We start from the raw sequence: 14,522 nt of genomic DNA on the forward strand, positions 1-14,522 counted from the left end.
GTTCATGGATTACATTATCTGTTATGTTGAATTGGGAATGGATTTAATTTTGTCGGATCTTTTAATCACCCTATGTTATGTTGAATTGGGAATGGATTTATTGTTTTCATGCTTGGTTTCATGTATATGTTGTTTTCTTGCTTGGTTTCATATATATGTTGTGTTCTTAATGGGTTTTGGGTTCTTGAAAATAAACTGAGACACGACGCCTTTTTAGGCATACGACGACGATTACACGACGGTTTATGAAAAAACCGTCGTTGTATTACTTATACACGACGGTGTTTTCATAAACCGTCGTTTGTATTACTTATATTAGACGACGTCTGTTGAAAATCCGTCGTCTATATATGCCAAATACGTCTGTTTTTGTTTAAAACCCGTCGTCTCTGTTGTGTATTACTTGCTATTAGATCTTTGTATAATCTGCTATAGTGATGGTCATTGCCTGTATTTTCACTTTATTATAGATAATAGGTTATAGTGTCAGAGATGGATAAGTCATGGATGCACTCGGATAGAAGATCGAAGGCATATGAGTTTGGGGTGGAAGCATTTTTGAACTTTGCTGTAGAAAATCTTCTAACTACAACACATATCCGTTGTCCATGTGTTAAATGTGTTAATTTGAAGTTGTTTGGGATTGGAATTATAAGGGATCACTTATACTTTAATGGAATTGACCAAAGCTATAAGAATTGGACATTTCACGGAGAACCTTGGGAAGCAACTACTAATGCTAGTAGAAATGTTGAAGAAGATGATGGCCATAGTAGGTACAGTTTTGTGTCTGAAGAAATTGATATGGATGATAATGATTTTGGTTCCGATCCGTATGAGTTTGCCAATGTGATTGGGGATGGAGATCAACCAGTGTACCCTGGTTGTAGAAAGTACACGAAGTTATCGGCATTAGTGAAGTTGTATAATTTGAAGGCAAAACATGGGATGAGTGATGTCTGTTTTACAGAATTATTGATACTTCAAGGCGATTTGCTTCCAGAAGGAAATACAATACCAACCTCTATGTATGAGGCTAAAAAGACTTTGTGTGCATTGGGGCTGAGTTATGAGAAAATGCACGCATGCCCCAATGATTGCATCTTGTATAGGAAGGAGTATGAGGATTCAACTAATTGTCCTACTTGTGGTATCTCAAGGTGGAAGGAAGGCAAAGATTCAATCTTGAAAGAGGGTGTGCCAGCGAAGGTGGTGTGGTATTTTCCTCCAATTCCAAGGTTTAAAAGGATGTTTCAATCACATGAGACAGCTAAGAGTTTGACTTGGCATGCTGCTAGAAAATCAATTGACGGTCAGATGTCTCATCCGGCGGATTCCCCGTCTTGGAAACTTCTTGATGATAAATGGCCTGAGTTTGGTAATGAGCCGAGAAACTTGAGATTGGCTCTTTCATCTGATGGATTCAATCCCCACAGTTCTCTAAGTAGCAGATATAGTTGTTGGCTGGTTATCTTAGTTACATATAATCTCCCTCCATGGCTGTGCATGAAACGAAAGTTCATGATGTTAACCTTATTGATTTCCGGTCCTAAACAACCCGGAAATGATATAGACGTCTACTTGGAGCCTTTGATTGATGATTTAAAATCTTTGTGGGATGGGATTAGAGGAGTGTATGATGCACATAATAGAGAATACTTTACACTCAGAGCTGCATTAATGTGGACAATTAATGATTTCCCCGCCTATGAAAACTTATCTGGTTGTGTTGTTAAAGGATATAAAGCTTGTCCAATATGCGGCGATGATACACCTAGTCACAGGTTGAAAAATGGCCACAAAATTTGTTACATTGGGCATAGAAAATGGTTACCAATCAATCATCCATATAGGAGGCAACGTGCAGCTTTTAATGGGAAACCTGAATATGGCATACCTCCCGAGCCATTAACCGGAGAAGAAGTGCTGCATATGGTTGAAAATGGTGACAGAATTTGTTGGAAGAAGAAATCAATATTCTTTGATCTCGAGTATTGGAAATACCTTCCTGTGAGGCATGCCCTAGATGTTATGCACATTGAGAAGAATGTTTGTGATAGTATCATTGGTACATTGCTGAAAATCCCTGAAAAAAATAAAGATGGGATTGCTGCTCGATTAGATTTATTGAACATGGGGGTCAAAACTGATTTGCAACCCGAGTATGGAGAAAGACGTTCTCGTTTGCCTCCTGGGCCTTGGAATTTGTCAAGAGCAGAGAAGAGAGAGGTTTGCAATTCTTTCTATGGTATGAAGGTCCCTGAAGGTTATTCTTCAAATATTAAAAATCTTGTATCTTTACAAGATTCAAGACTTCTTGGCCTTAAATCACATGATTGTCATACCTTAATGCAACAATTGCTCCCTATGGCAATTCGTTCTGTTTTGGAGAAGCCTGCAAGGTATGCAATAACTCGTTTGTGCTTCTTCTTCAATGCTATATGTGCAAAGACTGTTGATGTTTCCAAGCTAGATAAGTTGGAAGAAGATGTAGTAGTTACTCTGTGTTTGCTTGAGAAGTACTTTCCCCCTTCATTCTTTGATATCATGGTTCATCTAGTAGTACATCTTGTCAGAGAAGTTCGTCTATGTGGGCCAGTATATTTTAGGTGGATGTATCCGTTTGAAAGATATATGAAAGTGCTGAAAGGGTATGTTCAGAATCGTACTCGTCCCGAAGGTTGCATTGCTGAGCGGTATATAGCTGAAGAAGCGGTAGAGTGTTGTACTCAGCATTTATCTGATGTTAGTACAGTTGGAGTGCCTTCAAGCCAAAAGATGGGGCTTTCAAAGCCATTATCAGGTTGCACAGTGAGCGTAGTTGATCAGGACCTGTTGAATCAAGCACATCTATATGTCTTGGAGAATACGGAGGAAGTCCTACCTTATATCGAGTACGTATGAGCTTTATTCTTTAAGTTTCCATTTTAAATTATTTCTTATGTTTATCTTCTATATTTAGGACCGTAATGCTTGAATTTTTCGTGTCATGTAGGCAACATATGATTCACATCAAGACTGCTTATCCAAAATTTAGAAAGAGAACAAAGTGGCTGCAGGATAAGCACAATAGCACTTTCATTCAATGGCTACGCTTCAAGGTATATGTTGTTGAATAACATATTTCTCTTTTAATTTTCTTCTTATTTATATGTTAGATTGAATTAAGATATGATTAATTTGCAGGTTCAAAGTGAACTTGAGGAAGACAATCATGGCGTATCAGAAAATTTAAGGTGGCTAGCAGCTGGTCCAAACATGTCCGTGCCATTATATAGGAGCTATCTTATTAAAGGTATTAAATTCAATATCAAGGCACAAGATGATGTGCGGACAACTCAAAATAGTGGAGTTTATTTACTTGCACATACCATGCAAGTTGCTAGTGCCAAGGATAAAAACCCAATTCTCTCAAATATGGGTTTCTATGGTGTCATTCAAGAAATTTGGGACCTTGACTACCAAAAATTTACAATCCCAGTCTTTAGGTGTGATTAGATAGATAGTTCTGGTCTTGTAGTCGACGAACTTGGATTTACCCTTGTAGATTTGAGTAAAATTGGACATAGGAATGACCAATTTGTTTTGGCTTCTCAAGTCAAACAAATATTTTTTGTTGACGACCCGATGCATCGTGGTTGGTCGGTAGTGTTATCAATGCCTAATAGAGAATATAATGATGTTATGGGTGATGAAGTCTTAGGTGATGTGATAATTGAGTGTGAGCCATTTACTAGAAGGATGCCAAATGTTGACACATTTGATGAACTGGTAGGTGAGTTAGGCGGTCAAAATATTCGAGATGGGTGTGAAGATATATGGATTGAATGATGCTTATGTAATTGGCAGTGTATGACATTAATTTTGTAATATATTGTAATGCGATTTCTTCACTTTCTACGTTCAAATAAAACACGACGTTATTGTGAATCAGTTATTCAGCATATTTACCGACGTCTTAAAGCAACGTAACAATGAAGAACCACGACGCTATTGTGAAGCAATTATTCAGGATATCACGTCGGTGAAGGATTAAGAACCGTCATGTAATTCAGAATAACACGACTCCAATCCCATAATACCGACGTCTAAAAAACGAGATATATAATCTGAACGTTAAAAAATACGACGTCATCATACATTTTCCACGTCGCAAGTTCTTTTATAAACGAAGAGGAACGAAATGAATTCCGACGGAAATTCATTATAACCGCCGTCTAATAACAATTAAACGACGTTATTTGTAATACGGCTCTCATCATAATCTACGCCGTCTATATGTTCTGTAATACGGCTCTCATTTATTTGGAACCGACGTTGTTTAGAAGTTCAACGTCGTCTATATTATTAAGTGCGTCGTGAGTAATGAATACATATAAATACAACGTCGACTATATAAATGTATACGTCGTAAATAATGACACTGACAACTATTTCCACGTCATCTTTTTTAGAAAAATCGAAGTGGAAAATTTATTTCACGACGGTTTTTTGTAAATAAGAGACGTAGTAGATTTCAATAACGTCGTCTTCTCATGTATTTAAAGACGTCATATTTTTTCTTGTCGTGTAAATTATATTTAATGGCGTAGTATTTTAGTTGTCGTCGTTGTATGTATATCTTGCGGCCTTGTTCTTTTAATATGTGTCATATTTTTCCTTTTTAACGACGGTGATTTGTTTGAGTTGGTCGTCTATTCTCATCCTCGACTATTTTCTAGAACTTTAGCAGACTAAACACGTCTGTTTTTATTTTTTTCCGACGTTGTTTTATTTAACAACGTCTAATATTTATCGTCGTTGTTTGTTTCTGAAAATAGGACGTATAAATTTTGTAATACGACTCTCATATATTTGTAACCGACGTTGTTTAGTTTTTCAACGTCTACTCTATAAACATATACGTCGTAAATAATGACACTGACAACTATTTCCACGTCATCTTTTATCGAAAAATCGAAGTGGAAAATTAATTTTACGATGGTTTTTTTTATATATGCGACGTAGTAGGTATCAATAACGTCGTCTTCTAATGTATTTAAAGACGTCATATTTTTTATTGTCGTGAAAATTATATTTAACGTCGTCGTATTTGTATTTTCGTCGTTGTATGTCTATCTTGCGGCCTTGTTCTGTGTCATATTTTTCCTTTTTAACGACGGTTTTTTAGAGAGTTGGTCGTCTATTATCATCCTCGATTGCTATTTTTAGATCTTTTTGCAGTACAAAGACGTCGTTTTGTATTTGTTGATGACGTTGTATATTTTAACAACGACGGTTATTTAGCGTCGTGGTTTATGAGGGAAAAGATGACAGTGGATTCCACGACCATTGAAAAACTCAATACACGACGGTGATTTACCGTCGTCTTTTTGCTTTTTTGTAGTAGTGCCAATTACAATTTTCTGTTTTGCACCCCCCATGCAGTAGCTTAATGTCATCCAAACAACCAAGCCGGGCCTTCCTCTTCTCGCGCCTCGATTTAATTGTAGGACACTTGTTGTCCATTTTCTTTGAAACTTTTACTTTGATTGTTTAACTGGAGATTCTTGGACTGCTCTGATATTGCCCGCGTATGGTTGAATTTAAGGCTGGAGGCCTACTTTATAATTTGTGTGCTATTGCATTGTGCATGTTGGCAATTGGACTATTATTTTTGTTGTTTTTCATAGGGAAAATTTTGGTAAAGTTCATTTTTAGGGGAGACTCTGTCGAATTTTCAGTATGAGTCTTGACCTTTTTTTCTTTGTTTCGGAAAAGGGGATGTTTTTAGTAAATGGGCCCGATATCGGCTAGATGTCGGATGTCACACCCCGGACCGGCTCCGCCGTAGCACGATATTGTCCGCTTTGGGCCCTCCTCTCACTGCCCGCACGGTTTTGTTTCTGGGAGCTCACGAAGCAACTTCCCAGGGTAGTCACCCATCCTGGGATTGCTCCAGCCTCTCACTCGCTTAACTTCGGAGTTCTTACAACTCCGAAGCCAGTGAGCTCCCAAAAGGCCTCGTGCTAGATGGATGCGGGTGTGCCATATAAGGCACATCACCCCCCTCTCCGTTGGTTTGATGTGGGATCTTACAATCCACCCCCCTCAAGGGTCCGACGTCCTCGTTGGCACACTCGCACCACACGACAGAGTGGCTCTGATACCAAATTGTCACACCCCGGACCGGCTCCGCCGTAGCACGATATTGTCCGCTTTGGGCCCTCCTCTCACTGCCCGCACGGTTTTGTTTCTGGGAGCTCACGAAGCAACTTCCCAGGGTGGTCACCCATCCTGGGATTGCTCCAGCCTCCCACTCGCTTAACTTCGGAGTTCTTACAACTCCGAAGCCAGTGAGCTCCCAAAAGGCCTCGTGCTAGATGGATGCGGGTGTGCCATATAAGGCACATCACCCCCCTCTCCGTTGGTTTGATGTGGGATCTTACATCGGAAAACCCGCAGGGTTCATCACAGATTCTGAGGAATTCAGGGCGAGTCTTGTCATCTTTATCAATCGGAAGAACTGGTGAGAGAGTATTTGAGAATCTAAAGAAACCATTGATGGATCAAAATCAGATGAACATGTTGCATGATATGCCTAATGTAGAATAAATGGCAGAGTATTTAAATAGCATTTGAAAATCTAAACAAACCATTGACGTATTAAATATGATAATTCGAATCCAAATTCAATATGGTATTGCGTTAGGCTAATGTAATCCAAATCCAATTAGTTTACAACCCAAATTCGAATTAGGCCAGTTGAATCCAAATTCATGAGTTAATAATCTTGTTCCCCATCTCACCATGCTAAGGAAGTCAAATATTTTTCCTTTTGTGTAGAGGAAATAATTACTCAACTTTGTTGTATTATCCAGAACTACCTCCATATTTAGTCAGCCCAAAAAACCAAAAGATCAAAGGCAGGGGGAAACATGCCCAAAAATGATGATGAAAGTGATGAAAGTGATAGTGACAATGAGGGAAATGAGTATGGAGCAAGATGATGATATGCATCATTTAATAGAAGGAGGTTGTCCACAAGATCCAAATGGAGATGCACACAAGTTTTACAAATTGTTAAAAGAGGCAGAACAACCATTTTACGCTTGTTGTGAGTCGTATTCTAATTTGTCTTTTGTTGTGAACCTGATGCATATCAAGGGTACCGATACTATGAGCAACAAAGAATTTGGTATGTTGCTAACATTGTTGAAAAATGCATTTCCTTTTTGTGAGAAGTTACCTATAACCACCAACGGTGCAAAGAAAATTATTTCAAATTTAGGTATTCATTTTGATAAAATAGATGCATGCAATAATGATTGCATCATTTATTATAAGGAGCATGCAAATGCAACGCAGTGTCCTATATGTAAGCTTTCGAGACGGAAGAGACAAGGAAATGGTTGCAAAAAGAAAGGTAAAAGGGTTCTATGGAAGGGGCTTAGATATTTTCCACTCACACCAAGACTTCAATGATCATTCATGTCATCCAAGATACCTGTAGATATGAGGTGGTATTTTAAGGATCGTGTAAAAGATGGAGCCTAGCAATGTAAGACTTGGTTTGGTAACATATGGATTTAACCCATTTGGGTTTGGGAACATGAATCTGAGCTATAGTATTTGGCCGGTTCTCGTATACCCATATAACCTGTCTCCATGGATGTGTATGAAGGAGCCTTATGTTTCATGACTTTACTTATTCCTGGACCCAAGGGTCCATGTCATGACATTGATGTATACATGAGGCTGTTGATAGACGAGTTGCGAAATAGTGGGAAATTGGTGTTGAAACGTATGATATATATGCAAAGCAGAATTTTTAGACGAGAGCTGCACTTCTTTGGACTATCAATGATTATCCAGCATATGCATACATGTCAGGTTGGAGTGCGTCTAGCAAATTGGCATGCCCATATTGTGCATTTAATACTTCACATCGTCGGTTATCTCATGGGTCTAAAACATGTTATTTGGGTCATAAACGGTTTTTATCGTCTGACAACGTATGGCGTAATCAATAAAGCCAATTTGATAATACAAGAGAAGGGAGGCTTGCACTCAAGAGACCATATGGTGATGATGTGATAAATGAATTTAGTGAATTAAGAGGAAAAAAAAACACATAACAAGGATGAGAAAAAACATATTGGAAAATATCATAATTAGAAAAAACATTCGATACTTTTCCAATTACCTTACTGGAAAACACTATTGGTGCATCACAATTTAGATGTCATGCACATTGAGAAAACTGTATTTGAGAATGTGATTGATACAATGATGAACATTGATAGAAAAACAAAAGATTCTTTAAATGCTCGTCTTGATCTTCAAGAAATGGGTATAAGACAAAGGTATCTTCCAGAAGAAAGAGATGATCGTAAGCTCTATTTTATCCCGGGTAATTATACATTGTCAAATGATGATATCAAAACTTTATGTCAATGGTTAATGGAGTTGAAAGGTCCAGATGGGTACTTTGGAAATTTACCTCGATGTGTGAATGCTTCATAACGTAATATTTCTGGTATGAAAACTCATGATTGTCATGTGTTATTAGAGAGATTACTTCCATTTGTCACGTAAGATTTATTGCCCAAAGATGTGAGCGAGCCTTTAATTGAATTATCGTACTTTTTCAAGGAATTGTGTACAAAATTTTTAAGAGAAGATGACTTGAATTTTCTTGACAATCAAATTGTCATAACTCTATGCAAGTTGGAAAAAATATTCCCTCCTGTCTTTTTTGACACCGTGATTCACCTAACTTGCCACTTGACATGGAAAGCAAAAGTGGCCGGTCTAGTACAATTTAAGTAGATGTATCCTATGGAAAGGTAATCTCAATGTTTAGATATTAATTTTATTTATAGTTTGTTTAATTGCTGATGTATGATTCTCTAATTCCAGTATTTACGACGTAATTAGGTATTTACATAAGCTAAAGATTTATATTCATAATAAGGCTCATTTAGAAGGGGCTATTGTCGAAGGTGTCTAGAGAGATGAGTGCTTAATATTTTGCTCTCGCTATTTGCATCGAGAGAGATAGAAACGACGATGGAGGTCAACCATCATATGATACATCTCGATTACTTATTTTCTCAACACTGGTCGAGCTTTTGGGACAGGTGTACTTAGAGAGATGAGCATCGAACTTCATAAGGCTGCTACTCATTATGTCCTACAAAATTGTGATGAAGCTTTCCAATTTGTCCAGTAAGAAATCTTCAACACTATAGATTCTTTGTGTATTTAATATGTTACTATTTATTTAGATCTAATATGTCACTGTATTATTTTGAATATAATCATTTGTTATATATGCAGAGAACATAAGAACATCCTAATCCAGTGTAGTGTTGATAATGTGGAGTAGTCACATAGGTTTCAATTTTCAAATTAGATTTCTATAAGGGTGTTGAGGCCCAAAAAAGTCCATGGTTGGGCCCAAATACGACAATTTATTAAGAAAAGTCACATATCATAGTACAAGAAAGCCAGTCATATACAAGTCACAGCCCACAAGCCATGTTAAATAAATAATTTGTCACGCCAGAAACTGGGGGTAAGGTTATAAAATACAAGCCCATGCTAAAATAAGCATCGTGTCCCTCTCTAAGGATAATAAAATTATAGCGTACCAAGCAACATGCCACGCCAAGCAGGAAATTATTGTTTCACGCCTAACCACGCTACAAGCCTAAGTGGGCCCAAGCCACTCAAATGCCTGGGGCTTGCTTGAGTGGGTTGTGGTATGGATGGTAATAAGTTGTCATGAGGCTCGTTGATGGGCCAATAAATGGAGGTCCCAGGTTGCTTGGGAGCTTCGAACCCAAGCCCGTTTCTTAGGCCCAAATATGTGGGTAAGCACGAAAGAGAAAAATAGCCCACTACCTCAGCCCAAAATAGTCCATTAAATTAACTAATATAGCCCAATACTTGAGGAGATTAGCCCATTTGTTTGGTAAGTTGACTTGCTACCTTAGAAGGCCCATACAATTAGAAGTAAGAAGCAGCAAAAGCCCCAGCATTTGGCTGAGAGACAAAGCCACGAAAGAAGCTTGGAAGACCACGTGCACAGGGCTGCTGGGAGGGAAGGAACAAGTTTTCAAGCAAAGCATCCAAGGGACCAAAAGATATTGGCGCGCAGGGAGCCACTCTTCGAACCAACATGTATACCCATTTCTTTCCTTCATCAAATCTGACCATGAAAGAGAGGAGGAAAGAGAGGAAAGAGGATGGCTGAAAATAGGAATTCTTCACTAGGGCAGCTGCGAGAAAGGGATCTTGAGCTCCCAAAATTCCTGATTTTGTGCAAATGAGCAGAGTAGATTTCACCAAAATAGGATGATTGAAGGGATGAGGGGAGAAAGAAAGGGAAAGACTTGGCAAAATGGGATGGAAGCCATTAGGGTTGCTTGGAAAACGAATGGCTTCCAGCGGCTATAAATAGGGCATCTTCTACCCAACAAACATTAACCACATCTAGAGAGCAAGTTTCCTCTCTTACTCCCAAAACCCAGCAATTTCGTGCTCAGCCCATCCTTTTCCCTTAGTTTTCCCCCTTGGCAAGCTGTTCTAACACTCGACAGAGTCTCTGTCAAGCTGCCGGAAAAACACTCAGGCCACCATTTTCTCTCTTTTTCCTCCTCTCAACCAAAACCTCTGATAATCTTTTCCTCCTCCTCCTTAGAAACCTTGTTTTTCATAGAAACTCACAGCTCTTTCCCTTTAAGGCTAAACTCATGACAATTTTGCTCCCATGCCACAAGCCTCTCATGCCAAGCTAAGATTCTATCTGTAAGCACTAAGAATTCATCTATAAGCAGCCATTGTTTTTGTTGGTGAAGGTGACCAGGGTGTTTCCTAAGACTTTACTATCCTTTCGAAATATTTTGGGGTCTGATCTTTGAACTCAAGCACAAGGGGGAAATTTTAGCCATTTTGCTCTGTACGACAGCCCAACCCATTTGTAGCTACTGGAAGAAAAAAGCCCATACAAAGGGTATGGGTAATATTGTATTGGAAAAACTAAAAAACTATTGACTGTCATATATGTTTACTTAAAACTATTTTTTCCTTTCTATGCAGGTCATAGAACTATATAACGATGGTAAAGTTAGTAAGCAAGTGCCTTCTTTGGCTAGGTATTGAAAGACGAGTAACTTATTATCTTGGTTTAATAGTGGTTTTAGGTTTCATACATTGCAGAGTGATGAGAATTAAAAAAAACACAAAATAATGGAGTTATGGTTAAGGGTGAGAATCAGATTGACGTGATGTACCTTGATATGGAATCTTATTAGATATTGTTTAGCTCCGTTACATAGAAGGAAATAGAGTTGTATTGTTCAATTTTGATTGGTATGGCACAACACGAAAAGGAATATGTTACAAGATAAATCGTTATGGAATAATCATTGTTAGTACAACACGCAAGCTAAATACTCAAGAGCCATTCATATTAGCAAGCCAAGCAACCCAAGTTTTTATGCGAAAGGGGTTAAAAATAAGATTTGGAGTTTTGTTGTGGAAACAATTCCAATAAATGTTTATGAGATGACTAATGATGAGAGTGAGTCATACTAAGAAGCAGAGACTCAAAATCGAAGCATGCATGCCATCCAAAATGATGTTGAAGACAATGAAATTAGTTGAAGAATGGATGTGATTCAACTTACAACTGTGGGATGAGTTCTTATGTAATTGTGATTGTCTATTTTTTTTGGATTGTCTATTTTTAGTTATCTATTTTGGAGTGTGATTGGTTATTATCAATCAAAATTTTATTTATTTATTTTTATATACAACTAGGATGAGTTTTCAATTTTCAATTTTGTTTGTCTTTTATTTCTAAAATAAATGATAACCACTATGGGTAATGTTAATGAGCTTTGGAACTTTTAACATTTAAGATTAAACAATTTAATTGGATAAGTATTGATTTTTTTTTATATACTTATTCTAATGGGAAATTGACCTTCGAACTTTTTCCGAGAGGACATATTTCTCCTTGGAAATAGTCAAACAATTCAGACGAAAGGAGAAGGCCCTCATCAATAGTCAAACAATTCCGACAGAAGGAGAATCCCCTCAAAAATAGTCAAACAATTTCCACGGAATGAGAAACCCCTCAGAAATAATCATCCTATTTCTGACGAACGTACTTTTGGTCGTTACAAAAGTTGGAGCCAAAGCTTCCCACCAAAGAAATTACATTTTTGACGACCATACAACCTTTTCCAAGAGCATTTCGTTTGTCTGAAATATATTTCAGGCCCGTGACATATTTCTAACAAACATTTTTTGGACCAAAAACACACTTTTTGCAACGGAGTTTTTTGGGACCATTGGAAAACTTTGGTCGGTAATGACCCTTTATTTTTTGTAATGATATATCTAACAATAGTAATAAAAAGCTGAGGTAACGTTTCACCATTCAACAAAAGCATGATTGCCTTTTTCATTGCATATATCTTTGCATCCACATCATTTCCCTGGGGAGATTTCTTGATTTCATTTGCAATTGCTGTTGTTCCTTTATGTGAACGAGCAGGCTACAAGATTTCTCCATTTCTTAATTGCTTCTGGCAAAACAATAGTTCATTTTAATTTATATCATCTGAACTTGAACTTCTTAGGCATACGATAACAATATAGACATATGATTGGGCTGGTTGTCAAGATAAATAAGGGGACGTATGTCATACGAATTGCATACTCACATCTAAGATCTTAGAATTTGTCTTCTTACCTAATGACATAAAATATTTAACTCACGAACTGAAATTTCAAACTTTAAGTGCAGTAGGGTTATAAAGATGACTATTGACCAAGTTTATCAATATATAGTTTATTGATTGAATTACCTCTCCACAACTAACAGAAGTTAAAAAATTTGACAGAAATTGAGGATTGTCCTTGAATTGCTTCAAATTGAAACCATGGGGACAAAATTGATAAAATTAAAATGACAAAGACCAAAGTGGTAAAAATGGCAAACTATAGGGACCAAAAGTGACTTTTTCCTGAAAATTGAAACTCATACAATTTTATTTTTTTTTATTTTTTATTTTTTTGCAGTCATACCTCATACAATTGTTTAGTCTTTAAATTTATTAAATTAAATTTAAGGCTTATTTACACCAATTCCCCCATGAAACTACGGTCAAATCTCACTTTGCCCCTCCAAACTTAAAGTGTCCCACTTACCCCGCTTGACTGTGGTTTAGTGTCCCACTTTGCCCTTTGCCGTCAACTCCATCCAAAACTGATAATGTGGCATGCGATTATTGGTAATTTCATAAACATGAATCATTACACTAATTGAGTGGGTGATGTGGCAAGTGGAGGCCACCTCCATATAGATTAAAAAATAATTAAATATTTTAATAACTAAAAATTTAAAATAAACTTAAAAGAAAAACTCAAAAACTTTCCTCCAATCCTCCCATCTATACACTCTCAAGATTCAAGATGTCATAACTTGATAAGTCACTGATTTGTGTATACCACAACATCGTATATCCAATGTCGCATACAACATCTTAAATGGTATTTGCATTCCTGTGAAAAATCAATCCGCACCGGTCTACATTACCATTGGTGTTGGAGGAAATATTGAGGGCTTGGCAACCAAGTAAGTATGCATGATAGATTTGGTGTTTTCTTATTCAATTCCGTAAGTATTCGTCAAAACTGCATATTGAGTTTATGAAAAATTCCTTTTATGATGTAGTATGACATAACCACAGCCAGCTTACTCACACCATCCCTTTCCACAAACTAAACCCACCCAGCACCTTCAACCACTCTGCACGATAGTGGATTGAGCTTGCCCCCAAAATCTCCAAATCAAAATTTTCCAAAAATGAAGAAGTCGATAGTGTCGGGGTGGGGGCAAGATCTGATTTTTTGGGGTTGACCCAAGCTTGGGATGGGGCCCGATTGTTTAGGAGTCAAAGTTGTATAGGGAAATTTTGGGTTTTAAATTGTATGCACTTGTAGGTTGCCATTGTTGTGTTGGTCTCATATGTTCTCTCTGGTGCCGTAGTCATCTCCTTTTTGTCCTTTTTTTTTCCCGTTCATTCTGCTATGGTGTTTGTGTTCTTCAACAAAATTGTTGTTTATCTGAGAAAGTGTGTGTGTGTGTGTGTGTGTGTGTGTGTGAGAGAGAGAGAGAGAGAGAGAGAGAGAGAGAGAGAGAGAGATCAGATGGGGAGTGGGAGTGGAAGGCGGAGGGGAAGGAGAAGGAGGGAGATACTAAAGAGAGATGATGACTTGAATGTTTTTTTCTTTTAATTATTTTTCATGGTTGTTGAAGAAAGGAGAAAGAAAGGGAGCGATTTGGAAGAGAGAGAGAGGGGGCAATGGTTGGTGTGGCTGGGTAGGGGGATGGGTGTGGGTGGGATTTGGGTGAGAGGATCGGGTAAAGAGAGAGAAAGGTAGGGAGAGATATTTTTTTAGTTCTAAATTTTTTAATGTAATCATTAGAATATTTAATTATATTTTATCTATGTGGAGGTGGT

The sequence above is a fragment of the Prunus persica genome, chromosome G1, assembly GCF_000346465.2.
Source record: "Prunus persica cultivar Lovell chromosome G1, Prunus_persica_NCBIv2, whole genome shotgun sequence".
In the NCBI taxonomy this organism is placed as follows: domain Eukaryota; kingdom Viridiplantae; phylum Streptophyta; class Magnoliopsida; order Rosales; family Rosaceae; genus Prunus; species Prunus persica.